Genomic DNA, 19,158 nt, shown 5'->3' with positions numbered 1-19,158 from the left:
TAACATATAGGATTGTTTATTGGGAAGTATACAGACTTTTTCAGAGGAGATTTTTTCTGGTAGGTGGGGGAAGGAGAGGGTCGGGGGCTTTATGGAAGGATCTTTCCAGGAAGGAAGTTTTCATGGGGGAAGGGAAATTGCCATGAAGGGGGCGCCGGACTTGCCAGCATTATTTATTGGTTCTTGGGAAGTATACAACCATTTTCAGGAAGGATTTTTTCTGGAGGGGGGGCTAGAGGCGGGGATTACTCTGGAGAAGATGTCCGTGGAGGATGTTTCTTTGGGGTAAGGGACATTTCGCTGAAGGGGGCGCCGGATTTCCAAACATTATTTAAGAAACGATCAGAAGTTAAATAAAAAAAAACAAGTTTTTTCAACTGAAATGTAAGAAGGAATATTAGAACTTAAAACGAAGAGAAATTATAACGTATGTGAGAGGGTTATCCCCCAAGTCAATACCTCGCTCTTTACGCTACATTTTTTTTTAGTGCTTTCAAAAGAGCTATCTATTCTAATTAAACGGCCTGTGTGATTCAGGGGTTTGTGAATAAGAAATTTTTAACTTTTAACGTAAAGAGCGTGGTATTGACTAAGGGGAGAACCCCTTCATATAAGTAATAACATATACGTAATAAAAAAACAATAAAAAAACAAGCGATACGGCTCAATAGTAATCGAAACTTTTAAAAACGAAATTTTGATGTCAATAAATGTATCAAAAGAATGTGTTTATAATGCTGATCCTGAATATATAAATCTTATTAAGTTTAGTATTACTCATCAAAGGCTACGAGCCTGAGAAAATTTACTCGATTTTTTAAAGAGGGGGAAACATCCCCTACAAGTGAAAGAATTTTAATGAAAATCACACCGTCAGATTCAGCGTATCAGAAAACCCTATTACATAGGTTTCAAGCTCATATCTGCAAAAATCTGCAACTTTGTATTTTTTGCCAGAAGAAAAATATACGAATATAGAAGTTAGTTACGTAAGTTAATTTGTAAAGACATCCATTTAGCAAAAGAAAAGTAAAATTTTTATGCAAATAAAAGCTGCATTAACTAAAAAACGATCAGAAATTAAATAAAAAAAACAAGTTTTTTAAACTGAAAGTAAGGAGCGACATTAAAACTTAAAACGAACAGAAATTATTCCGTATATGAAAGGGGCTGTCCCCTCCTCAACGCCTCGCTCTTTACGCTAAAGTTTTTTATTTTTTTAAAAAATAGAGTTGTGAGACAGAGTCAAACTTTAACGTAAAGAGCGAGGCGTTGAAGAGGGGACAGCTCCTTCCCTGTACGGAATAATTTCTGTTTGTTTTAAACTTTAATATTACTGCTTACTTTTAGTTAAAAATACTTGTTTTTTTTTTATTTAATTGCATTAAGAATTGGCAGAAGTCAGTGGACACTTTAAAATCACAATAAAGAAAAGCTATAATTTATCGAAAAGATAATTATTACTATTTGCGAGAATTTTGGTTGTAAAAAACAATGAGGGAGGGGGTTAGGTTTTGAGGGTAAAAAAAGAACAAATTTTACCTTTTCTATCGAGTATAAAGATTGTATAGTGATGTTTGTATTAGAGTGGGAGGGGGGAGGGTATTTACCTGAATATACTGGAGGGTGACCAAGGAAAATAATTTTATTTTGAAAATAAAAATGTACTAAAACAGAACTTACATGGTAAATTGAAGTTGTCAAGGCTTCTAATTCATCAATATTATCCATTCTAGTTGTTTGAACTGTGTCAAAATACTTTCTGATAATTTAATCACATTGCATGTCCGTTATATATGAAATCTCAAGGGCGAATTGTTATGTAACGGGGAAAATCATATGCAAGCAGGCCTCTGATTGGCTGAGAAAGGGGATGTATCCGACTCGCTGATTGGCTGAGAAGGAAACACGTGATCTAACTGTTTCCAGGATTCCTGGAAACTCTTAACATTCGCCTGGAGCATGCACTTGCCCAAAACAACAACAACACCAGCAAATAAATCGACCTTTGGAAATTTAGGTTATTGACCCACTTTGATTAACCACGTGTTCTCCCTAGGGAGGCTATGCCCATATATGGTGTACTGACAGAGTTAGACTAAATTGTAGATGGCAGCAGGGGTGAGTGTCACGATTCAATAAGGCCTTTCTACTGTTAACGAAATGATTTATTTGTGGATTCTTTAACATCTTTGAATTTTAAAGTGTGAAAAGCCTTATCGAAATAGTTTCCGCATATACTTTTTCAAGATTCGGTTTGGAAACACAAGCGAAAGTTCTCGCGCCCAAATTTAACCCTTTAATATTTTGTCAAACCCAAAAGAAAAATAAAAAAAATCCTGATTTTAAGGTATGGATAGACCAAAGATGGAGCCACGTGGCAGACAATGGTGTCATTTTGATGTGATTGGTACTTTACTTTAAGGAGTTTTGGGGTCTTTTATCGAAAATCTTAAAAGCGTAATTTCATAATAAAACACTATTACTCGGTTGAATCAAAATGATGGGTATTATTTCTGGATCAGCATCTATTGGGAAACGATTATCATACTACAGCTTTAACTTTCGGTTGTTATAGGCTGAGTTAAGCTATTGACATTGGTTACAGCAATAGTTTAAAAAATAATAATTCCAGCGAAAAGATTGGGAACAATAGAGAGATTAGCAAAATTCATATTCTAAGCAAAACACAATTTTTACAATTCTGTGTTACTATGGCTACATCAGGGAAAACGACATGCATCAACAACAAAAAAAAAGTTACAGCTAGACTAAGGTCTTGTCTGGCTCTGACAATGGTAATTTTAGTACTAAGCCCACCAGATGCTAAGTAAAGATCACTAACATATGACAGAAAAGAGTACCCCATAAGCAAACCCTGCTTATTCACCCATTCGGCCTCAAGAGTCACTGATGAACTATGCCTCTGCCAAAATAGAGGGGTGGAGTATCCCCGAATTAAAAATACACAATACAGGTTGTAAGAAAGGAGTGCAGAAAGAAAAAAAATTCTAGATTACTTTACGAGTGGATACAGCGGATCATTAAGTATAATCATCAGTATCGGATATTATAAAATTAGTTTGGCACAGCAAATAAGCAAAATCTATCTGTGCGTTGCTTGGAAGGCGAACGAAACCTTCCTTTTTGGTGTTATCGGCCGCGCGGAGTTTGCATTTTTTGGCTAATTAGGAATTTCAAAGTTGAATATTCTATATCTGAAGCAGATACTAGCCACTCTTATGTAGGGTGATTTCGTTGTGTTGATTTTTAGTTCTACTACTTCATCAGCATAATACTCGTGTTTTGTTCAGTTTACTTTCTGGCTTCCTCCATAGCCCTTGTGGTTTCGTGTTCCAAAAATGCAGTTAAAGCTTTGGAGACTTGATTGAAGTGAAATAAATTTAATATTCACTGATTAGGTGGTGATATTCTTAGATGTTAAAGATATTATTCAAATATCATATTGCGCTTTGCTAAAACTTCATAACAGTATATTGCATATCCTTATTATTTGTGTGTGGCTATTATTGAAATTACCACTATACCGACAACTGTCATGCTTATTGCGCATTCAGTTGAGATTTGTTTCATATTTTTTTTAAAGTTGGCAATGCCATTTGAGCTTGAAAATGTCCAACAACCGGGCTCACAGATACTACCTAACTCTAAATGTGGTAGATCACACACAAGCCGTTTAGTAATCGCAAATCCAGCTTCGAAAAGTTTATAATGGAATTGAAAAAAAAGGGACGCCATTGGTAGGGAAGCTGACGCGAGAAAACACAGGGCATAGACAGAAACAAAATACAAACTGAGGTGGATCTTATTGAAATTAATAGTGAGGTCTATTAAAAATATCGCAAGGCACGTATCATAGCCTTTGCTATAGCTTGTGAAGCACGTACTTATATTCGGCGAGGGATGCATCTAGCCTTAAACTCTATGAATGAAACAACAAGTAATTTTATTCAGAAGAAGGGTAGGTGTAATGATCCATAGTCAAAAGGACAAGGAGAAGTTGCCTTGTTTAAAAAAAGATAATGCTTGACACACCAGTTCGGAAAAGAAATAATCCATTAAAACGCGGTTTTTCTGGTCATCTTATGTCAGATGATGATCAAATCTTGTTTTGCTAAGATGAAGCAAAAATAATGAAACATTAAAATGAGGCACTTAGGGTACCAAGGAAGATTGAAAACAAATTTATAGTGCACGCGTTCCCGCAAATAGTTCTAGAAATTCTAGTCCATTACAAAAACCAAACGTAGAATTCAGCTTTCATTTGATCAAGATGTACACATTTCTTCTTTGAAAAAAGAGAACAAAAAGATGCGAAATGAAACTACAATTTAAGAATTCAGTTCCCATTTTAAGCTAATTAATCCATTTCTTCCCCATTCATACCCTGTATAGGTATTGACACACACACACACACACACATATATATATATATATATATATATATATATATATATATATATATATATATATATATATATATATATATATATATATATATATATATATATATATATATATATATATATATATATATATATATATATATATATATATATATATATATATATATATATATATATATATATATATATATATATATATATATATATATATATATATATATATATATATATATATATATATATATATATATATATATATATATATATATATATATATATATATATATATATATATATATATATATATATATATATATATATATATATATATATATCTTCTCCAAACCTTTTTCCTTGACTCATATATTCAAGTTATACCTTCAATTGGCATTGACGGTTGTTCTTCATTCGATAGTCCCAAGGGATGGGGTCCAGAAGAAACTTATTTTTTTACCAAATTTTCTACCCCCAATCGTCACTGCGAACTTTTAAATTTTGATCCAAGAGAAGTTTTAAATTATACAAAGGGGCAAGCCTTGTGTTAACTCAGATGTTGGATAGTTTTTGCCATTGGAGGTTATTCAAGCCAGTCCCTCTAGACACTTGGCCTCATCTCATATGCCAGAAACTTATTTTTGACTTCTCTTAAATGAAAATTCAAGAGAGTGGGAAACTTTCTTCTTATTCATGCTATAAACCCCAAGCTATGACCCAGAATCCAAGCAATTGTAGCCTAATTTTCGTTTTACCATTTTACAAGTGGGTTGGTGGTCATATGAATCTCCATTATTCAGGCAAGACCTAAAAACTATATGACTATATTAGATCAATTATTTGTTGCTAGTCTTTTGTATTCCCTTCTTCAAATCCAAAACCTGGTTCTGATGACTTAACAGGTCACTACCTCTATTGTTCTACATTGGAAACACGTTGGATGTCAGAAAATTTGTTGCCTTATCATTAATATTACTGTTTGAGACATTACAAGTTAGCTGAATCCTTTCCCATTTTCGAAAAAATCCTTATTTTGAGCAGAATGTTTCTATTTCTCACAACAGGGTTAAACAAATCATAACCAAAATCACTGAAAAAAAAAAATGAAAATGGATTGACAGTTTTAAATATGTATATTGATATTCTTTCCTGAAATTCGTAATACTTATGGATTTATTCAAGTTATAAATACAAAGACCTTTAAATTGTTTTATTTTTCCACTAAAGTGCAAATTATGTTCTGGTCTTTAGATGCCTAGGGGGGTATCAGCCTTACTCATCTTAGTTTCTCCTTGTTTTGAGTTTGACTAAGTTATTCATTGTGAATTTTTGGTTTGTTTTGGGTTTCATTGGTTTATTCATGGTCTTTTTTATCTTGTACAGACCACAAGGTCTTTTAGGAACAAATGCACCACTATGCAGTAATACTTCCTGGGCAACTGGAAAGTAAAAAAAAAAAAACATTTCCTGTATTGCCAGTAAACATAACTGAGAAATCCACGCCCCTGTTTTTCATTTGTAAATAACAGCTTATTAAATAACAGCTGTATTAATAACAGTTGTAAATAACAGCTGTATTAACAGCTATCTAATAACAGGGATGACTGGAAATAAATTAAGGCTTGAAGCAACTCTGAAAATCAAGCAAATAGAAATTTTCTTGGTAAATATTTAATGGTTGGCCACTTCAGTAGCAAACATACTAGTGAAATAAAAGTAGGACCTTTATATACCTGATCTTGTGTTCTTCACATATACCATGGCTGCTTTTCTGACACAGTTCCCCCCCCTTCTTAATAGTCCTGTGTATGGCCCTAGAACATATATATAAAAAAAATTATTAAAAAAATTGATACTTTTACTTTATAATAAGAAGTACTGTGTGTTTCTGTTAATATGAAAATGATATTTCCTGGTAAAAAGCCATTATAGCAACAGACAATTTTTGAAGGAAACATACTGAACAAGTAGAAAAACGTACCATAGGATGGTTTATGTTAAGTTCTTTGGTCCAAGATATAGCCCAGGAATGAATAAAAGACCAAGAGAAAATATTTTTAAAATTAAATTCTTGCTCTATAGTATGCAGGATGTTTCTGTTATTCAGGCTTATGTTTTTATACATAACTATTCACTTCTAAAATAATTTTTATCTTATATTGCAATCAATCAAATAGGGAGCTATATTTCATTGTGTCAGAACTACAAAATAACATTTTAGAAAAAAAAAACCTTAGCTGTCCCATGAGAATTAATTCATGCAAAAATATAGTATTAATTATAAATGAGAGCATCAACTTCCGAAAATGGTAACAATAATGTTGATTTTGGGTACCATACAACATGGAACTTTGTGACATCAAGTAAAATCGAATTAATTAAAAGCAAGTAGATAAGAGTGATAGTCTACTCTTAAAAAAACTTAAATAACTGCCCTGGCAAAGCAAAAAGGAAATGTAAAGGGAAGGAGTAGGCCTATATACCTAGCCCAGAAGGTGCTAGCCATAGGTAAATTTGTTAAGACTACTGGTTTGGTTCATTCCATATACAAAATATTTCTAATTTGTCACATATTTATTTTAGAGTTATCTTATTTGTTTATATATTATATGTGGACCTGGGTGACCAGTTGTAAGTTAATTTGGTATTACTTATTATTGTGTTGACGTATATTATAATTGCTGTTTGACATGGCAAACAGCATTCTTTTGATTCCTGTTTTTCAAAGCAGGCAATTGCTGCAGTGAATAGCCCCCTACAAGATAAGTGAAACATGATCAAGTTCAGTGAATACTGACCAATATGACATCCAAGCAAGCTAGTGATTACATAGCTTGACCTAATTCTCCTGCTGACTTGGCACCAACACTGAGAGAACAGACTCTAATGTTCTCTAGTAAACCTGGTCTTGAGCTGCAGTGGGTGCATCTTCAGGTCTTATGCTTACCATGGTTAGGAAATAATGTAGACTAGCAGACCATCTTGCACTTCAGTGACAACGTGATTGGCTCTATTGAGCAGCCACAGGGTTAAAATCATATACAATGTGACAAGGGGTTTCATCTGGCATTTGGAAGAGGTGGCTGTACCATTTCAATGTACATTGAACAACCTGTAGGGACAATGGAACCTGCATTGTATGGGATAGGAGGTTGGTGTTACTGAAAATTCATACCAGCAAAGTATCTCCATCTTTCAGAGTCCTTTGCTTTGGATTATGTCTAGTATCCTGAAAGTCTTGGTGGTTGTTGGCCAAGTTTTAGTGTCATATAGTAGGAGCAAGCTGACAGATGCATTAAATATCTGCATCTTTGTAGGATGGCTGACAAGAGGGTTGCACCAAATGTTATTAAGTCTCCCTAGGAGAGAAGTTGCCTTGGCAATTCTTGTGTCAACTTTGTTCTTGACTGATGCATCACTTGAAAGAATGGAGTGAAGGTACATGAAATCCTTCATGACTGCTACTTGATTTTGGCATGCTTAAACTGTAAGAGAGGGTTGTTGAGACAATTGTGAATTGATGAACATGATTTTTTTTTTTGGTCCAGTTAATAGTGAGTCCAACCTTGCTAGCTTCTTCTCTCATAACTATCAGTGCTGCTTGAAGTTCTTCAAGAGTGTTTGTCATGAGTGCTAAATTGTCAGCAAAGTCAACATTGCTTAAAAGTCTATCACCAAACTTCAATCCAAAGTTCAGTCAGGTAGTGGTCCTTGTCATCATGTAGTCAATGATGCAATTAAATAGCTCAGAAGCCACAGCACATGCCTGACAAACTCCAGTGACAACATAAGGCACAGAGTAATTGAGTGGAACTAAAAAGTTTGAAATATTGGTTAAGTGCATCAAAACCCAAAAAACAACAACAACAATCCCAAAGAAAATTTCCCAAGAAAAGAACATTAGATAAATAAAATTAATTCCCTATGTGAATTCCGGTAAATTCCCTCCATGTAAGATTTTCCCTCCCAAAGGAAAATTGCCTCTTACTGAAAATCAATCCTGTAGCATTGTGTGATACCTTGCTTCATGCTTGTGGTTGTGCACCAGCTTGCTATTACATGCTTATGCTTATTTGCCTTGATGTGTTATCCTTGCTTCCTTTGCTTATAGTGTTCTTTATTATAGGTGCCTGGGTTTCAAATAATGATTTATCTACCAAACATTACATGGTGCCAGAAGTGAGTGACCAGTAATGGATGTCAACCAGCCAAGTATCAGTTGAAACTTGCTGTGTCTTCCAGATGAGTGGAAACAATTTGAGCACCATGCTTGTCTTATGTTTGCTGGCCTCCTATCTGGGAAAACTGAGAAGATCATGTGTGCCTACCTACTTATTTGGGTAGGAGACAAGGGAAGAGAGATATTTAATACCTTCACCTTCATTGAGGGTGAAAAGGACAAGCTTGGGCCATACCTGACAAAATTCAAAGATTATGAAACACCTATAGCAAACAGTGTGTTTGCAAGGTACGTCTTTCAGAAACGTGACCAACATGAGGGAGAAAACATAGAGAGCTACATAACAGAGGTAAAAACCTTGGTTAAGGCCTGTAGCTACAGGGACGCAGGCAAAAGGGTAGGAGATAGAATAGTCTGCAGAATACTGAACCCATATATCAGAGAGCACTGTCTAGTAGAAGGGGATGCCCTAGCCCTTGAAACAACTATAGAGAAATGTCAAATGTTTGAAACAACCCAGGCACAGCTAAAAATGTTTCAAAAAAAGAAGTTGATTCCATCCACAAAATCAATTGCCGTCCAAGCAGAAGAAACAAGGAGTTCAAGACCACCAGCCCAAGATCTAGAGAATCCTACTTCTGTTGAGGCACCTACAGCCCTAATCATGCATGTCCTGCAAAAGGAAAAACATGTACAAAGTGCTGCAAGCCTAACCATTTTGCATGCGTCTGCAGAAGCAACAAGGTTATAAATGTAGTTTCAGGCACCATCACACTTGAAAACTCAGACAATGAGGACAAGATATTTCTGCATGAAGTCTCAGAAACAAATAAAAAGGAAGAAGCCATATTTTCCCTCACAATAAATGCCCAATTGCCAGTTAGCTTCAAAGTTGACACAGGAGCATAAGCAAATAACCTTCCTATCAAGTATTTTGGCATGCTCTTGCCAAAGCCAGAAATAACCAAGGATAGGCAGAAGCTTACTACTTACTGTGGTGGCAGGATTCACATTCAAGAGACATGTACTGTGAGCTGTATCTATGAACAATCAAGACCTTCCAACCAGCAGTTCTACAGTGTAGAAACAGACTCTGTTCCCATAATTGGCTTCAGATCAAGCTTGGATCTGAACCTTATTAAACTGATCATGATGGTCAACTCTGTTGCAAGGACTGAAGTACCAGTCTGCAACTCTGTTTCAGAGGTTATTAAAGAGTTTAATAATGTTTTTGAAGGGCTAGGAAAACTGGATAGCAAGTGCCATTTTTATTTGAAGGATGGAACCATCCCTAAGGTTCATGCAGTAAGGAAAATTCCATCAGCTCTTCATGACAAGCTTAAAGCAGAGCTTGATAAAATGGAGAAAGATGGTGTCACAGAGAAGGCAACAGTCCCTACTGAATGGGTAAGCTTCATGGTGGTTGTTCAAAAGAAAAATGGCACTCTCCACCTCTGTATTGACCCTGTGGATGTCAAAAAATCTATCAGAAGACCCCAATACCCTATTCCAATGCTAAAAGACTCTACATCCAACTTACATGGAGCAAAGTACTTCACAAAGCTAGATGCACATTCAGGATACTGGTTATTGTTGCTTGATGAGGAATCCTCAGACCTAACTACATTCACCACTATCTTTAGAAGATACCATTTCAAGTATATGCTGTTTGGCATTATATAAGTGCAGGACAAATTCCAGAGGCACATTGAAGAAGTGTTTGAAGGTCTCACTGGCTTTATAGTTATCATAGACGATCCGCTAGTTTTTGGTTCAACCCTGGAAGAGCATAATCAGCATCTTGTTGCCATCTTAAAGAGGGCACAAGCAAAATGGGTGAGGTTCAACCTCAGTAAATGTAAATTTGGTGTACAAGAGGTAACATACTTTGGCCACATGATTGGCGAAAAAGGGTTGCAGCCCAATCCAGAGAAACTACATGCAATTAACACAATGCCAAAGCCAGCAAACAAAGAAGAGCAGATCATCCTCCTATGAATGCTAAATTGCTTATCCAGATACATCCCTAATCTATCAACAAAATGCAAGGACCTTCATGACATCTGCAATGACTTTGTTTGAGAAACAAAGCACAATGTTGCCTTAAAAGAAATAAAGGGCTCCATTGTGTTGCACCTTCATTTCTTTGATCACCAAAGTACCTCAATTGACCTGATAGTTGATGCCTTGTCACACAGCCTAGGAGCATACATCTCAACAAATGGACAGGCAATAGCTTATTCTTCACAAGCCCTTATGCCTACAAAGCAAATATACTCACAGCTAGAGAAAGAGCTTTGTGCCATTGTATTTGGCTGCCAATACTTCCATCACTACATTTATGGAAGGCAAGTCAATGTGTTCACTGATCATTGCCCTCTTGAAATCATCTTACAACAGCCTTTGCACAAGGCCCCAGCAAGACTAAAAAGGATGACGCTTCAGATTAAGCCATACAACTTGAGTTTCACTTACCAGCCCAGCCCTGAAATACCAGTTGTTGATGCATTATCAAGACTCCACCTCTCAGACATTGACAAGTCAAGCCAGAGAGAACTTAAAGCATATGCACACAAGTTGTCAAATTACTTCTGGTGAGCAATTCAAAACTGCAAGAAATCTGCAACCAGTCTAAAGAAGACCCCCAGCTAGTTGCACTCAGATAAATTATAGAAACTGGCTGGCCAGTTTGCTGCAAGCTATGTCCTAGTCATGTACTGCCATTTTGGGGAGTCCAACATGAAAAGTACATCAATGACTAAATCATATTCAAGGGAGACAGGATAGCGGTACCAGCTTTTCTGAGATCCAACACATTAAAACAGCTACAATCATCCCATATAGGGGTAGATAAAACTAAACAGAGAGCCAGGATGCTCATCTACTGACCTTGACTGAACACAGATATAGAAAACCTGATTGTCAGCTGCTACACATGCCAAAAAAACAGCAGGACTCTACAAAAAGAGCCACTAATCTGCTCACCAGTTTCAGTTCTCCCCTGGCAACAAGTTTTCAGTGACATATTCACCTGACATGGAGCCAGCTACCTCATAGTGGTGGACTACCATAGCCACTTTTTTGAAACTGAAGTCGCATTTCGCCCATCATGTCATACCCCAGGTCATGATGTCCAATAATGGTAGACAATTAATGTCTCAAGAATTCAAGAGGTTTGCCAGAGACTGAGGATTCAAGTTAAAAACTTCAAGTCCAATATACCCCCAGTCAAATGGATTAGTGGAAAAGACTATCCAGACTTGCAAGAGCATCATGACCAAGGCAAGTGAAAATGGATTGGACCCATACCTTGGAATTTTGGAATACTGTAATACCCCAATAGATGGTTTAGCTGTCCCCTCACAAATGCTCAAGCTGCCATGCACAGAAAAGCACTTGGAAAATAGAGTGCTAAAGACTTCTCAATTCTTGGCAAGCAGAGAGATGGCTCAACACAGACAGAAATCTTACCATGACCAGCATGCTAGAGAACATCCCAAACTCAGAGGAGGTGACCAGGTCTTCTTCAGAAAATAGCCAGAAGCACCATGGAAAAGTGGGGAAATAATTAAAGAGGCAGGTGAACCTAGATCATACTACCTATCAACTATAGATGGTACAATTCTTCACTGCAATCAAAGACACTTAATCAAACTAGCCTCTCAACTCACAGCTGATGATAGACCTGCCATAGAGTACCCCTGCGGGGCTGTATCAAGATCACTAAACCCAGGTCAGGTTGCAGATTGCCCTGACACTGCCACAAGCATGAGTCTGCATAGATCATTGCAGAGATTCCTGACTACTGCCACCAAGCCTGGTATGGCTAAAGCTGAGCCCCACCTGCCAACAAGTGAACTGTTTAGCACAATCCCAGCACAAGCAACAACTGCTCAGGTCACAAGATCTGGCAGAGATGTAGAGCCACCAGAGAGACTAAACCTATAATTAATAACAAAGTGACAATGAGGCATTTGTGCCTAGTGTAGGTCTGCCAAAACCCATTGGCAGCTGATGGGAATGAGCCTTGTGCCTCCTGGTGTAGTGTTCTGTTGTGTCCTGTAGTGAATGATAATTTGCCAAGTTATTGGCAGTTAGCAGAGTAAGCCTAGCCCCTCCATGCCTAGAGGTAGAAGGAGCTCATCTCTTAGGAAATAGCTGAAGGGGGATGTAGCATTATGTGATGCCATGCTTGTGGTTGTGCACCAGCTTGCTATTATGTGCTTATGCTTATTTGCCTAGATGTGTTGTGCTTGCTTGCTCATAGTGTTCTTTCTTATAGGTGCCTGGGTTTTAAATAAAGATGTATCTACCAAACATTGCAAATCCCTTCCCCCCCGCAATAATGCTATATATTTGCACATTAGGGGTATTGGGGGGGGGGTATAATGTATTAGGGTTGTTTACAAAATGTGTTAGTTACAATTATTATGTATATTATGAAGCATGAGTTGTTTTCTTAACATGTTTCCTCCTCTACAGGTCCTTCACTAGGCTTATACCAGATATCTTGTATAGGTTTACAGGTAAAGTCCTAGAAAAGTGGCTCTTAAGAAGAAGAGATGCAAGAACAAAAAGAGGTATAAGCCTAGGGTTGCAGCAGTAGCCTACATAGGGAAACATATTACAAAAAACAATTCTTACTTCATAGTTTGCAAAATAATCCTAGCTAACATATTTTGTAGGGGTAGAACCTTTATTTTCACTTGTTTCCTAGTATCTCCAGTTGCATATCATATTTCTATATATTTGTGTCTATTCTCAAAGTCTTGGAAATTGTTTATTAAGAAATTCCATAACACCATCTTATCTGATTTAGCTTAATTTATCACTATTTGTCTATTGATACTTTTGTGAAAAACAATTAGATGGCCCTGATGGTATTTAATTACATGTAGATTGTTTGAAAATGGGCAAATGCAGTCAAATATATATTTATTTTCAGAATAATATTAAAAAATTGTACAACAGTGAAAGAGTTGAAGATAAAGGTTCTTCCCCTGTGAAATGTGTTAACTAGGATTATTCTGTATATTATGAAGTGAGAATTATTTTCTTAACATGTTACCTAATGTACTGCTTGAACCCTAGCTGATACCCAAAACAAGATTGGCTACACTTTTAGATTGCTAATCCTGAGTTCATAGCCTATTGTCCTTTATTGTGCTTTAAACAATTCATCCCTGGCCCCCTCCCCTTAATGGCCTCATAGCCTATAGGCCTAGGCTATGTAAAAACAAAACTAACATAACCTGTTAATTGATGCAAACTTAAACAAACAGATAGATGCAAAAATACAATAAAATAAGATTTCCTTCATTTTTGGGTAAATATTTACCAAATCATATTATTGAGTTAGGAATAAAGTGAATACACCATTTGATGCCTTTTTATGTGGATTATGAATATAATAATCATTTCTATCAGAAATGAATTTCAGCCCCCCCCCCCTAACCTAACCTTACCCCCACCCCCAGATGTGCAAATATATTTCCTGAATTGACATATATAGGGGAGGTGGCCAAAATTCATTTCAGTAAATTCCTACCAAATCATATTATTGACTTATGCATAAAGTGAATATACCACTTGATGCCTTTTTTTATGCTGATTATGAATATAGTAATCATTTCTATTGGAAATGAATTTCAGCCCCCTATATATGCCAATTCAGGGTATATATTTCTACAACCTAACCTAACCCTGAATTGGCATATATAGGGGGGGGGGGGGCTGATATTCATTTCCCATAGAAATGATTATTGTATTCATAATCAGCATAAAAAAGGCATTGAATGGTGTATTCACTTTATTCCTAACTCAATAATATGATTTGGTAGAAATTTACCTTCATTTCCGATAGAAATGATTGCTATATTTGTAATCAGACTAAAAAAAAGACATCAAATGGTATATTCATTTTATCTGAAACTCAATAATATGATTTGGTAAATATTTACCAATTTTTGGAATAATTAATTGTATGGGCCTATGACTAGGCTAGGCCTAAATGAGGAAATTAGAGGGGGGGGGGCTGGGGATGAATTGTCAAAAAGCAAACAAACAATTGAAAGTAACCATATAGCAATCTAGACATGACTTTCTTTTTGTTATAGCCTGTCTCCTTCTGTAGAGTACAAGGCCTATGCCTTTACCATATTTGTAAAATATTCTGTGATTAAGCATGCCAACATTTCCTGTTTTTAAGCAAAAATCAATAAAAAAAAGAGGCTATGAACACGAGCTTCTAGGTTACCTAAAGATAATGAATTCTGCTATTCCACCTGAGTAATAAGTACGAAATCGTGCCTTGTGCCCTTTTTTAGTGTGAATTATCTATCAATTACTCTTCCTGGGATCTGGAAAGCTGTTAAATGTTGCTGCTGTTCTTAGAGGGATTTGAAATTAGAAATTTTAGAGTGGGTCTACATTTGACGTTTTCTGGAAAACAGAGAGAAAACTGAGAGACAGGACGTTGCACAAAGATTATGGGAAACTATACCAAATAAGGTTTACCGGAAATAATTTTCGATTCCCATGAAGAGTAAAAACTATGAACAGAGGTTTGGGTAAAATATGAAGTGACTGGGAGAATATCCCCCAAGGACTCCAGATCAGAGAGGCAAAACTTGGTAACAGGGTCACAACTGGCCAACCAGTTGCCCATTGAGCGAATCGTCCGTCATTTATTAACTCCCAAAGGGGCTCCTCCCCCGCAATCCGTAGCCCGTTGTCGACAATTCGTTGTTGACAAGAAATTAATCCGAGTAGGGTTCTAAACCCTATGCTTTGTAACAGTCGGAATATAAGTTGTACTTTACTGAAAAAAAAATTCTTTTAAATGTTTTCACTTATAACTTAAAAAAAAAATAAATTAAGATTTTATGCAATAAATATCAGCATATGTATATTAAACTGACAATGTATATTTTTTTTCAGTAAAGTACAAATTATATTCTGGCTGTTAGAAAGCATAGGGTTTGGAACCCTACACAGATTAATTTCTGTTCGTTTTTAGTTTGACTTATTTTAATTTCTGTTTGTTTTGGGTTTCATTTATTTATTGATACTGATTTATGGTAGCTGTATGCTTAGTAGATTATTTGATTCTATTTTGTTCATTTTTGATTTAACGGAGTTCTTCACTCTTTTTTGAAAAACTTATTTTGTGCAAAAGTTTTTGTAATGAATTAACAAAAAACCTAATTCTGAGAATATGCTTAAGAAGCATATTCTCATGATATTTTTTTTTACAAAACTTTTCCTGACTAACTACAGCATACTGACTAAGATTCAATGAATGTCCTTTGCAATCAGTTCTAAGTTGTCGAATGATTAAAGGAATGGGAGGAGTAGCTGAAACTCTGTGTAATCTTCAAACAGATATGCAACATCATTTTGTTTTGTCTCAATCAGTATATCTATAAATTGAGTAGAAGCCTTGGAGCCACGACACATAAGTCTCAGGCAATAGTCCAGCGATGGATACTCATTTCTCATTATATTATCAATCATCCTCTTAGTGAAGATTTTCTTCTGCACTGATAATCTTTGAAATGAATCTAAAATTAACCATTTCTCCAAAGTAACAAGATTACCTAAAATTTTATGTCTGTCCACTTTATTCATTTTAATCATGACAATCCTTTCTCACCACTAAATAGAAACTGACTCTCAGAAAATAGTTTCTACCACCTAGGAACGTGTTTAGAAATGATTTTGCCTAGAAACAAGATGTGTCCTTGAAATCTTAGCTAGACATGCCAAATCTTGCCTGGGCGAGAATCTCACCTAAAAACAGGTGCAAGGGGCTAGGAGATTTATATATTATTAAAACTTGTGCATTACATGGACCACATTCCGAGTAATTGAAACACCTGGGAGTTTTACCTAAAATTGTGACACCTGATCGTGCCAAATCTTGCCTGGGCGGGAATTTCGTCTAATATTGCGACACCTGATCGTGCCAAATCTTGCCTGGGCAGGAATTTCACCTAAAATTGTGACACCTGGTCGCCAAAAGAGGAAATCGCCTTTAACATTCTTCTTGAAAGAATGCCTTGCTTGTGTAATTTTGGTAGAGTTTTTTCCCCCGAGAGCTTGAGTTTTTTCTCCCGCGGTAGCTTTTGCCCAAAGTTTTATGGTCTACCAAAATTACACAAGCAAGACATTCCTTTAAGGCCCATAGTAGCTTGTACGAAAGCCCCCACATCCAATATTGGGAAATGGTAATGTACAGCCTTTAAACCTTTGCTTTACTCTCAAAATCATATATATGTAATTCGGCAGATTTAGTTAAAAAACTCAAAAACGTAAATATCTCAGAAAATACAATTATAAGTAACTTTGGCATTGTTTCAATGTATACAAATATTGATGTCGCAGTATCTGAACAGTTATTAGAAAATAAAATCAAAGAAAATTATCCTTTAATAGAAGCTTCAACAGCAGGAATAGATTGTGAAGTCTTAATGACCTTGGTTAAACGTTGTAACAAGTACTCAATGTATTTCCATTTCCGTAATTCTTTTTACCAGGGAATTAATGGTTTAGCAATGGGCGCGCCCCTCTCCAGGTTACTGGCGAATATTTATGTGGAACATATTGAAAATTGGGCATTAGATTCGTATGTTTTGAAACGTATTTTTTGGGGAAGCTACATGGATGACGTAATTTTACTCTGGAACTATGGGGGAAATGAGCTTAGGGGTTTTTAGATCACCTTAATATATATGATAGAAATTTACAGTTTACTTTACAAATTGAAATCGCAAATAAAATCCCATTCCTAGATATAATAGTTATTCGTAGCTTTGACAAACTCAATTTTACTATTTATAGAAAATCCTCACAAAATAATGGATATTTGTATTTTAAATCAAACCACCCCCCACAAGTTAAAAGAGAAGTCATAATATCCCTCGTAGATCGTGCCCTAAACATTTGATCCGATTCCCTCATCACAACAGAATTAAACTTTATCAAGGACATACTTTTTGGAAATGGGTATCCTATTTATTTATTAATAGTGTAATTACCTGTAGACTGAAAAGACACTCCCGTAAAATTAATGAAGTTTACCATGTAAGATATCTGACAAGTCCTTAAACATAATTTACCTCCTCTACATCCCAAAAATCATTAAACATCTTAAAAAGTTTGCACAAAAAATTATCTGTATGTATGTAGTATTCACAAATAATTTGAAAATCATAAATTTTCTAAATTCTGGTAAAGATAAAACACCAGTTACTCGCCAAAGAGGGTCTATCAAATACCATGCGATTGTGGTAAATATTATGCAGGTAGAACACATCAGAATTTAGAAAAGCGCATACAGCAGAATAAAGATGATACAGTCAAAGCTCTAAATTCTAATATTTCCACTGTTTCATTTGATTCTGCATTAGGGAGCCATATTTTTGAAAATCCTCGCCACAATATACTTTTTGATGAATCCGCTCTTATTAGCAATGACCTAAGCATAAAGCAGGTAGTCCAAGAATCAATTGAAATCAGACTTAAGATTAATAAGGATATTTCATTAAACAGGGACTTGGGGGAATATACACTAAATGCTCTATACACAAATTTAATTAAAAATGATCTTACAAAATATTTTAAAAAACCAATAGACAATGACACAGAACCGGTCACAAAAAGACCTTTGAGGCTAGCTGCCAAAAAGGCTGGATTAGCAATAAGAACCGGTTTTTAAATTATTTTTCTTTCATCTCATTGAATCGCCCTTTTTTAACTCACTTTTTATCAGTCCTGGTTGAACTTCGCTGAAGTAAGGATGCTAGGACTGCTTTGAAAATTTTTTAATTTTTTGTTTTATTGATCGCGTGTTGTTGTGAGTCTTATATCTTTTATATATTTTTGTCTTGATGAAGACGGCCCTTGGACATAGGGATAAAATATTCATTCAAATTATCTCCACTGTCTTGGATAAAGATTTCCCTATTGTTCTTCGTGCTTTTGTTGTTATTTATGGAAAGGCAGTGTGGTCTTCGTCACTATTTTAATTAGCTTGGTCGAACTAAAAAGAATTTATATAATGGACGATATCAGAAAATTGAACAGCTTTTCGAAGAGCATGTATAGCAGTTCAACGTAATCTTGTATGATTCGAATATGTTTCTCAATTTTAATTAAACTGAAATGAAAACATTATGACGGTGAAAACTTTTAACTAAGACAATGAACGTTTAGAAATTTTCCTTAGGGAAATTCTCATTGAATTTCCTTTCTTTTAAGATCGTGGCAACGCGTGACGGGTAAGCTGGTATACTAATGAAAGTCCAAATATTAGTATGTGTAAAAAAAAGGTATTTTTCAAAATAGTGGGGACGAACCAGAAATCTAGGGGTCAACTGGTCGAAAAAAATTCCTTCCGTCAAACTTTGGAAGTCTATTCTAACTGCGGGATGTGGCTATAATTGTCATGAATAAAAATCAACTTATCCACTCTGCGTGGACTGAGGCTACTTCTCTTCTGCACCAATACCAGGCCCGCCACCGAAAATAATCTCTGCTGTCGTGCTAGTCACAGGA

General features: G+C 35.7%; 1 protein-coding gene across 4 annotated transcripts in view; it reads right to left on the bottom strand.

The window, feature by feature from the left end:
- Positions 1 to 14,971, bottom strand: part of LOC148947406 (uncharacterized) — a 63,342-nt gene extending 48,371 nt beyond the window's left edge. Inside the window, exons 1-2 of one of the 4 annotated variants that reach the window (XM_089095835.1) lie at positions 14,858 to 14,920; positions 6,145 to 6,235 (exon numbers count right to left, since the gene is read on the bottom strand). The gene's annotated coding sequence lies outside the window, so the exon portion shown is untranslated. Of the gene's footprint in view, positions 1 to 6,144; positions 6,236 to 14,857 lie in introns of all 4 variants that reach the window. The other 3 variants (XR_016142361.1, XM_089095834.1, XM_089095836.1) reach the window with 3 other exon arrangements.
- Between the last annotated feature and the right edge of the window lie 4,187 nt (positions 14,972 to 19,158).

The sequence above is a fragment of the Artemia sp. Qi Xiang Cuo genome, chromosome 10 (assembly GCF_049724085.1).
Source record: "Artemia sp. Qi Xiang Cuo chromosome 10, ASM4972408v1, whole genome shotgun sequence".
Taxonomy (NCBI): Eukaryota; Metazoa; Arthropoda; class Branchiopoda; order Anostraca; family Artemiidae; genus Artemia; species Artemia sp. Qi Xiang Cuo.
The sequence above is the reverse complement of the archived record's forward strand: the minus strand, read 5'-3'. Positions and strand labels throughout refer to the sequence as shown.